The following is a 9,431-nucleotide window of genomic DNA, read 5'->3' on the forward strand; positions in this document are numbered from 1 at the left end:
TTCACGGAAGTCCGGCCGCATCCACTGCGCAGAATGGATACATGTGTTCGGGGGACACAGAAGTGGTTTTAAGCTGCTGCTATAAGAAGGTGGAGGAGAAGCAAAACAGCAAGCAAATGCAAACAGTGACTGTATAAATAGGTAGTGATATCATCATTTTAATTACATATGGGCACTATGCTTCAGACGATTGGTCCGGTCATTATTTCCTAATATAGATTTTTTTTAAAAACACATAAATGTGCATGTATATTCCGTATTCTGGCGTTGGAGGTGCTAGACTGTTTTTCTAATGACCAGGACACTTGGACACACAGAGCTTGTGAAGAAGGAGTTGACTTGTAATGAGGACATCGCAAGGTCTCTCCATCGGTGCCGTTTTGGGTGATGCTTGCTCTTTAACCAGATTTGGATGCCGGAATCATTGCCCTAGTGCAGTAAATGGCCCTGCCAACATTCCTCCTGATACTAAATATATGTGAATTTATGGAAATGGGCCACAGTCTGCATTGTAATATGTATAAAATTGACGAGGACAAGACATTGGGTAAATTGCATATGTCGTTACCATGTTGGCACTACCTGTACAGTATATATAGTCACTGTTTGTATTTGCTCCTCGCTGTAGGAGCTGAACTACTGCAGTTTTTGTGCTGTTATGAGTAGGGACTTGGAGGCCATTATCTCATGCTGCGAGCACCATCCTATTGCACCACTATATTATTCATCCAAGGAGGGAGATGCACTGTGCTGCTGTTTTCTCTAGGAGGCAGACTTTACTGTTTTTGCATGGCTTTACTTTTATTATTTAGTATTTTTTTCACTTTTTCCTTTCTAATTGGCAAACAAGAATAACGCAATTCCTACAAGAAGGCAAAGAGGAATGGAGCAGACTAACCACTCTGGAACCTGCTCTCCCTCCCCAGTATACTCTCACAGCAGGCTGCTGGAGCTTCAGAGGAACCAAAGTGAAGAGGATAAACACTGGGTGAATATAATGGGGATTGGGTATATCCCTATTTCTCTTCTTTCTGTTCTCCATAGTGTCTCTCCTCCATGTAGTATGTCACCATTACCTACACTCGACATTGGCCAGTTCTTCACCAGGCCTCTCTTTCTGCTCTTAAAGGTCCCCGTACAACGGCCTCAGGGGTTCTCTGCTGTGGCACCTGACCTTTTTCCTTCCTTCCTCCTTCTGGGCCTGCCACTGCAGCTTTTTCATCCCATGCACCACATGGCCCAGCCACTACTTGTAGTCTTGGCTTCAGGTTGACCTACTAGGGTGCTTTTTTTCCAGGAATAGTGGTTTAACAACCTTCTCCAGCAAGGTCTTAGTGTAAGGCCTCTTTCTCATGACCGTTTTTTGCGTTCTGTAGACGGAACCATTCATTTCAATGGTTCCGCAAAAAAAACAGAATGTACTCCGTATGCATTCTGTTTACATATTTCCGTTCCGTTGAAGGTTAGAACATGTCCTATTATTGCCCGCAAATCACGTTCCATGGCCCCATTATAGTCAATGGGTCCGCCAAATAACGGAACACATACGGAATGCATTCTGTATTTGTTCCGTTTTTGCGGAACCATCTATTAAAATTTGTATGCCCAGCCCAATTTTTTCTATGTAATTACTGTATAATGTATATGCCATACGGAAACACAACAGAAACAAAAAACTGATCCGGAAAAACGGCCTGCAAAACACTGAAAAAGACATACGGTTGTGTGAAAGACTCCTAAGAGTGTTGAGTTGGGAATGGGCCAACACCTTGTGGTATTGCACTAAAAGTCAGAGTTTGCGAAGGTTTCCTCCCACACTCCAAAGAGATACTGATAGGGAACTTAGATTGTGAGCCCCATTGGGGACAGAGTGATCCTAATGTAGGTATAGCGCTGCAGAATATAGTAGCGCTATATAAGTGCATAAAATAATAATAATAATTGTATTATTGCAGAGTACCCTACACAGACAGCCACATTAACTCCATACATAGTTGGAGTAATGGGTTATGCAGATTTCCCTTTTTTTTGCCAGACTGTGTAAATGACTGCTTCTTGAAATACCAGAATCCTGAAGCAAACATTTTGCCCTATGTTCAGTTGCCAAAAGGGGCAACACTAAATTCCAACATGGTTGATATGAACCCCTCCACCCTCTCTGCTTGGCTCCAAGAATGCATCAGTGGTCCAGTTCCCGAGTCAGTCTCCACTGAGCCGCAATGCACACAATGCTTGCTTCTGGCAGAGGATGACCTTTTTTTTCCCCCCTTCGTCCCATGACAGCACCAGGAGAGAGGATCCTCCTCCCAGGACAGGAAACCCACCGATATTTAAGAAGGAGGGGCCTCTCCATTCCTCAGTGGTGTTCCTGGTCCTAGGAGATGATTCCTACAAGTGTCTGCTGCGCTCCCTGAAGACTGTGGGGGCGGCATACCTGTAAACTCCGGAGGTCCCTCCTTTCTGCTTCTGCCTAGACATAGCGCTTCCCCGTCTGTAGTACGGGCTCCATCGGCAAGGGATGGGAGCACAGGGATTGCGGACATAACGCTTCCCATCGGTAGTATCGCGAGACCACGGACGAGATCTCGCGATACTTCGTCTCCTAGTGCGCTGGAGATTTGACTTTCCGGCGCATTCAGCCCAGCTAGAGCGGCCTGTGGATCCTTGCCATGAAGGACCTGATCCATGGTGTGTGTTGGACCTCTGTCAGCATGGAGGACGCTGGAGAGGCACAGAAGGACCCATCTACCCCTGCACCTTTGGTATGGCAGAGGGTTTTATCCCCCTTCTTTGGGTTTCCTTTTGTCACGGTTGTATTGTTGTTTGACTGTGACGCGTTTGCCGTGAGAAACATGTAGTTTTTGGTTTGCACGTGCACTTCCTCTTTTAAGGTGTGTCTCCCTACTGTTTGGTGAGCTAGAGGTTAATCTTCTAGCTGGTGGGGATTTAGGTGTGTCCTGGGTGTGGCCACTAGCTTGACTTTATCTGTGGCTTCCTGGCTGGGGGCAGTTGTACACCAGCCTTGGTTGGTGTTGGAGCTCTGCTCCTTTCCTGGGTGATTCTGCCCAGTCCTTGAGGGCCACCTTGTTGGACATAAATTGTCTTCCTTTTGTATGTTTCTTTATACCCTACCTCACTTGTTGTATGTTAGGTGTAGGTTTATGTTCAGGGTGTGTTGTACTTCTTGATTGTTGTTACATGTCTGGGCTGTTGTTGGTGTTTGTCCCTGCATGTATGTAAGACGTTTTCCCTGTGTGTTGTGTCCCACAGAAGGGGGTTGGTTTCCTGGAGGGGAGAACCACTAGCCTGTATGCAGCGCTGACTGGGGCTGCCATGCATCTTGCGGCATGCGGGTCCTGGGGGAGTCTGGTGTGCTGGATACCTGTGTGAGTTGCTGGTACGGTGTCCTGTTTGGTGTTGGGGCTCCTGTACGTATGCATGGGTTCCAGTCGTGGAGACTTCGGCAGGTAAGTGTGTTGTCTTGTGTTCTTACCTGCCGATCCTCTTGCTGTGTATGGTCTCTCCTTTTCCCTGCTATTAGGTCTTTGGAAACTCTTGTTCATCCGTATCTTGGATGAACAGGACGTCTCCCTCCTGCTCCTGAGGGATACTCAGGGTCCCAGGTTTCCAGGGTATGAGCTGTCCTACCATCGGGGTCCGCTCATACGGTGAGGGATTAGGGGCGCTATAGGAGGTGACCTGCTTCCCTTTTCCTGGTTTCTTGGACTAGCAGCTATCTCTTATCATTTTACATTGTACGGTGGGGGGTGTCCATTTATGGCATATTGTCTTTTAGGATAAACCGAGGAAAGTCGGCTAAGACAAAGCATAAGGAATGCAGAATTTGTAAGGCCAAATTGCCCTCTTCCTATGTTAAGCTACTCTGTCGCTACTGCATAGAAAACACTATAGCGGAAGAATCCCCCTCAATGTTCAAATGTATGAAAAGACTGATTACAGAAGAAGTGGGTAACGCCCTTAAATCTAAAAAAGTAGCCCATAGAAGCAAAAACAGATTCCCTTCTGGGCAAAGGTTTTCGGACGTCTCTATTTCGGATGAAAATACCTTAGTGGAAAGTAGGGAGGTTTCATCCGAATCATCGGATGAGGATAGAGGTGGTAGACCCTTCTTTCCCATTCATGACGTTGATCAACGTCTGAAACCAGTTAGAGCTACAATGAATATTAAGAACCCCAAAGAAGTAAGATCAGTCCAGGTTGCAATGTTTGAGGGGTTGGAAGGAAGAAAAAAATAGGTTTTTTTTATTCACAAAAACGTGGCAGATATGATAACGAACGAGTGGAAAAATCTAGACAAGCGTAATTTTATTCCCTCGTCGGTTAAACACAAATACCCCTTTGACGCCATTGATTCAGTACTCTGGGACCGCGCACCGAAAAATGACATACCGATTGCTAGAGTGTCACACAGATCAACTTTGCCTTTTGATGACCTAGGGCACCTTAAAGACGCCATGGACAGGAGAGCAGATAGCTTCCTAAGGCGAACATAGGAGTCAGCAGGGGCTTCCCTTAAACCAAACATAGCGGCCACTTGTACTGGTAGGGCCCTTATCTTATGGGTTAAGCAGTTAGAGGACCAGATTAAGTATAAGACTCCTAGGGACCAGCTATTAGAATCTATCCCAGTTATTGCCAAAGCAGCTGACTTTCTGGCGGATGCTTCTGGCAATGCGGTTAGATTGTCTGCTCGTTCATCTTCCCTGGCTAATTCGGCTCGCAGAGCCCTTTGGCTTAATTGGTCAGGGGACGTGGCGTCTAAGAATAAACTATGTAATATTCCATATGAAGGGAAATACTTGATCGGGTCTGCCTTAGACGATATTCTTGAAAAAGCAGGAGATAGAAAGAAAGGGTTCCCCTCTTCCTTTCGTAAGCAGAATCCCTCCTTTCGCCAGAATAGAAGATTCTCAGGTACAGAGAAGAGCCCAAATAAGAGATTCCAAGTGGAAATTCTCTTCTTCCAAATCCAAAGGGTTCTTGTTCAGAGGCCGTAATTCCATCACTGCCAAAAAAGACAACCCGCAATGACGCCAGGGTGGGAGGGAGGCTGTTGCACTTCCTCCCAGCCTGGTCAGCGATTTCCAACAGTACCTGGATTCTTCAGTCCTTGCAGGAGGGAGTCAGACTGAAATTGAAGAGTCTTCCCCCAGAAATATTTTTGGTAACAGAGGTAGGCCCGAGGGCTCAGGAGGCTCTAGATAAGGAGGTAGAGAAATTTATTTTAAAAGGGGTCACTTATCTCTTGTCCTCCATCAGAAGAAGGTATGGGGTTCTACTCCAACCTTTTTTTGTAAAAAAACAAAAAAAAAATATGGAGAGGTCAAAACCATCATAAATTTAAAAAAATTAATAAATGCATATTACCATCTCCCAATATACCTGGCTCATCAGTGGTTCTTGAGAGTGGCACTAAAGATGCAGGGATGTCTGAGACATTTTCAGTTCCAGGTGCTACCCTTTGGAATCTCCATGGCACCGCGGATCTTCACAAAGCTCATAGCAGAGATGGCAGCCCATATAGGAGAAAAGGGCATCCTGTTTGTGCCGTATCTGGGCGATTTACTGATCATAGCCCAGTCTGAACAGGCCTGTCTCACCCAGGTGATCTGTATTCTGAACTCTCTGGGGGAGGATAATCAATGCCGAAAAATCTAGAATGGTTCCTCAGAAGGTTCAACAGTTCCTGGGCATATTACTGGATTCTACATCTCAGAAATCTTTTCTGCCTCCAGAAAAGGTCCAGAGAATAAGGTCAGTGGTACATCCACTTATTCAGAATCCTACTCTGGTCGATCAGAAAGGGCATGTCAGCTCTGTAAACTTTAACCTCCTGCATTCCAGCAGTTACGTGGGCTCGGGCTCACTCCAGGTGCCTTCAATGGGAGATTTTCCAGACTTGGTCAGGAAAGGGCGAAGAGTTGGACAGAAAAATATCTATTTCCATAGCATCACCAGGACGGCAACACAAGGAGATTGACCCCTGATCTCTGTAGGGGCATGAAGCAGAGAAATGTTTAAATCCCCCCTCCCACCACCAGTGTTTCCTGTCCCTACAAGAGGACAGGGCGGAGAAAGGTCTCCTTGTGTGCCTCGGGCCGGGGAGATGAAGACGATGTGTACCTTTTACACCATAATTTACATGGTGCCTCCCTGCCCTCCGTACTAACGCTGGGCAGGGGGTGGATCGGGAGGCCTCGCTCTGGTATTATCTGGGGCCTGCTCCAGGGATGCGGGTCTCATGCCTGGGCTCTGGTAGTCTTCAGCTACACCCAGCGCTGGTCGGGCGCTATATAAATTGTCACTTCCGGCGCCGGGATGACATCACCGGAAGTGACGAGGGCGGCGCGCTGATCATATGCGGCAGGATCCTGGAGGACGTTTGAAAATTCTCCTTCTCGCCAGCGTTCCTGGTAGTGGTGAGTTAGTAGCTCCTCTATCCCTTCCAGGATGTCTGCACCAGAACACTCTGAGTCTGCTGCGCCGCCTTCCGTAAGTCCCCCAGTGGGGGAAAAGTCTTTCAATGCCTTTTATTTTTCTGGGCAAATATTGTGGACTCTTTAGGCCTTCCCTAATACTAATGGGGCTCTCTCTTTGCTCTTAGATTCCTAAAGAAGCGCAAAGAAAGCCTAAAAAATCCACAAAATGTGTTTCTTGCTATAAAAGATTACCAGATGATTATTCGAAAAAAACTTTGCAGTAATTGCATTGCCAGGATTATACAGGATGAACAACCATCATTAATGGATGAATTCAGAACCATGATGCAGGAGGAATTAAATCTTCTTTTGCATCTATGTCTGCATTACACAAAGATACCCCTCTTCAAATCGAGCCCCCACATAAGCGACTGAGAACAGGGGACAAAACTCTGTTCTATTCCTTTCTCAGGTGAATATATATTCGGACCTGAATTAGATAAAATCCTTGAGAAGGCTTTGGATAAAAAGAAAGGATTTCCAGAAGAAAAAGTCTACAAAAGGAAATATTCCTTTCGTGCCCTCTCTAATCAGAACAGACCCTACAGTGGTAAAGGGAAAACGGGGCGTTATAGCTACCATAAAGGAGGGAGAGAAAGGGGTTCCCTCTACTCATCTCAGAAGGGAAACAAAAATCAGTGACGCCAGGGTGGGGGAGAAGGCTGAAGACGTTTTTTGTTTCCTTTCTGGGAAGAAATATCTTCAAACCTATAGGCTCTAAGAATGATCAAATCAGGTTACAGGATTCAATTCTCGGCCCTTCCCCCAAGAAGATTTATCGTTTAAAAACTCCCTGCTCCAACGTATCAAAGCCCAATTTGGAAGGGTGTTCAGGAGTTAATATCCAAACAGGAAGATTCAGTTATGTGCACGGTAGATTTAAGCGACGCATACTACCATGTCCCAATACATCACAGTTCCCAGCAATTCCTGAGATTTGCAATAAAAGATCACAAGGGCAGTATTCACCATTACTAATTTACCTCTCTCCCTTTCGGCATATCTGCGGCCCCGCGAGTGTTTACAAAACTGATAATAGAGGTAGTAGCATATCTGAGAAAAAAGGGATTGACAATCTTTCCTTACCTGGACGATTTCTTAATAACCAACAACTCTGCCTCCCAACTACAAAAGGACCTGGACATTTTTCTACTGACCTTGGACAGACTGGGATGGATGGTCAACAAAGGGAAGTCGAACCTAGTACCATCGACCAAAATCAGGTTTCTAGGAGTTATCCTAGACTCTCAGAAACAGTTATTCAGTCTACCACAGGACAAGATATCAGATATCCAAAAGAAGATCACTGTATTTTCTTCCAGAAGGACCTATTCCATCAGAGACTCAATGAGTCTTCTAGGTATCCTCACTTCTTGCATCCCATCAGCCCAATGGTGTCAGATTTACTTCAGACCTCTTCAAATGTGGATACTCAGAGTATGGGACAAACAACTTTCCTCTCTAGATCACAGAGTTACCATACCTCAGAGAATAAAATCCTCACTTCAGTGGTGGAGGATCCAGGGAAATATGTCCAGAGGAGTAACATGGAAGAAGATACCTCACACCCAGATTACCACAGATGCAAGCCAGTGGGGCTGGGGATCGAAAGTCTGAGAGGTATATTATCAGGGTCCATGGTCCAGTTCAATCAGGATTCAGTCGTCGAACTATCGAGAGCTGAGGGCGGTATGAGAAACTTTAGGATTGCAGAGTCACAACTCCGGGGCCGTCACTTAAAAATTCTTTCAGACAACACGACGACAATAAAGTACCTAAATAATCAAGGAGGTACGAAATCAATGAGCCTGCTAAAACTATCCCCAAAAATATTCTTCATCTGAAAGGATCACTGAATATAGAAGCTGACTACCTGAGCCGGAAGAAGATAGACCAATCGGAATGGTCTTTGAACAAAGAGATCTTCCATACGATAATGAACAAATGGGGCATACTGGAGGTGGACCCGTTTGCATCTCGGGAAAATTCAAAGGTTCCAACATTTTGCTCCCTAGACCCCAGGGACAACCCGTGGATTCTAGACACCTTCTCCATCACATGGGACCAAGCGCTGTACTATGCCTTCCTGCCTATTCCAATATTACCAAGAGTGATACAGAAGATTGACCAGGACAGAACAAACATCATTCTAATATGGTCTTGTTGGCCGAAAAAGAGCTGGTTTCCCGTAGAAGGAAGGACCTTCTACATCAGGGTCCAATTTTTCATCCGGACCCGGACTTTCTAAATTTGACAGCTTGGATCCTGAAACCCAAATCTTGAAATTTCAAGGTCTTTTGGATTTGGTGATTTCTACTCTCAAGGCCTCTAGAAAGAAGTTTACCGTCGCCATTTATATGAAGATCTGGAAGAAATTTTGTTCTTGGTCGGGATTATCTTCTCCTAATAAATCCGCTCCCAATATACAATTGATTCTGGACTTCTTGAAGAATGGCTTCGATATGGGTTTAAGATCTTCTACCCTCAGAGTTCAAATGTCAGCGTTAAGTTGTTTCTATAACACTGATCTAGCAAGTCATAAGTGGATCAAGAGATTTATGAGGGCGGTTACCAGAATACGTCCAATGTTAAAATCTCGTATTCCTACCTGGGATTTAAATATTGTTCTCACAGGATTATCGCGTCCCCCCTTTGAACCATTGAGTGACTGTTCTTTAAAATCAAAATCGTTTAAGACTGCATTCCTGGTGGCCATTACCACTGCCCGAAGAATTAGCGAAATACAGGCGTTATCAATGAGGGAACCTCATCTTCAAATCAAAGATGATAGAATAATTTTGAACCTTGACCCGGGGTTCATGCCGAAAGCAGTTTCTAAATTCCACAAGGATCAGGAGATTACGCTCCCATCTTTCTATGATAACCTCTCAGATGACAGGGAATTCACCTTTCATTCTCTAGATGTCAGAC

Source organism: Bufo bufo, chromosome 1 (assembly GCF_905171765.1).
Source record: "Bufo bufo chromosome 1, aBufBuf1.1, whole genome shotgun sequence".
In the NCBI taxonomy this organism is placed as follows: Eukaryota; Metazoa; Chordata; class Amphibia; order Anura; family Bufonidae; genus Bufo; species Bufo bufo.